This window comes from Wasmannia auropunctata, unplaced genomic scaffold, assembly GCF_000956235.1.
Source record: "Wasmannia auropunctata unplaced genomic scaffold, wasmannia.A_1.0 LD336074.1, whole genome shotgun sequence".
In the NCBI taxonomy this organism is placed as follows: Eukaryota; Metazoa; Arthropoda; class Insecta; order Hymenoptera; family Formicidae; genus Wasmannia; species Wasmannia auropunctata.
Genome location: NW_012026816.1, coordinates 4,887,217 through 4,887,879, shown reverse-complemented (window position 1 = coordinate 4,887,879; position 663 = coordinate 4,887,217). Strand labels below are relative to the sequence as shown.

The 663-nt window shown below is 32.1% G+C and overlaps 1 protein-coding gene across 1 annotated transcript in view; it reads left to right on the top strand.

The window, feature by feature from the left end:
* Positions 1-663, top strand: part of LOC105449808 — a 4,842-nt gene that overhangs the window by 3,428 nt on the left and 751 nt on the right. The gene's annotated exons all lie outside the window — the stretch shown is intronic.

Genomic DNA, 663 nt, shown 5'->3' with positions numbered 1-663 from the left:
TTAACTTTTCACAACCATTATTATTAACAAGTGTGTTTTTAAAACCGATTTTCGCGATTCCAAATAAGACGTGCAACCGGTGGAATACAAGATTTATTCGCGTTCATTTTCACAGAGCGACTGTTGCAGTGAGCCTCCGTCCAAGCTCTTTTTAACTTATTCCCCCCTCTTTTTTGTTTTTCCTCCCATTCAGTTAATTTTTATCCATTATTTCGTCAATATCATACACAAGCCTCTCATCCGAAAATGTACACTGTATCGTATGATATCGGAAAATTCTAGGGCTAGTGATGGAAAAGCACATTTAATCTTAGAAGAATGCATGATTCATCGTTATCTCACAATATCCTAAAACGTCCATGTATATCAGGTAAAAGAAATGCTTTTAGCTTTTAAAATACTAATCAAAAAAAGAATGTAGACTCACAAGTATGGAATTTACTTATCTTTAGTGTATGAATTATACCAAAGGTTTTGTATTTATCAAAATTTTAAACAGATTTTTTTTACAAAGATGGAATGCTATCTTTACGATCTCATTTTCAAAATCTTATAGAAATGTGAGAGAAAGGAATGTTATCTTTACGATCTCATTTTCAAAGGTATCTGTATACCTGTCTATACTCTCTCAACATTATACATAGTTTCGACTAAAACCCATTC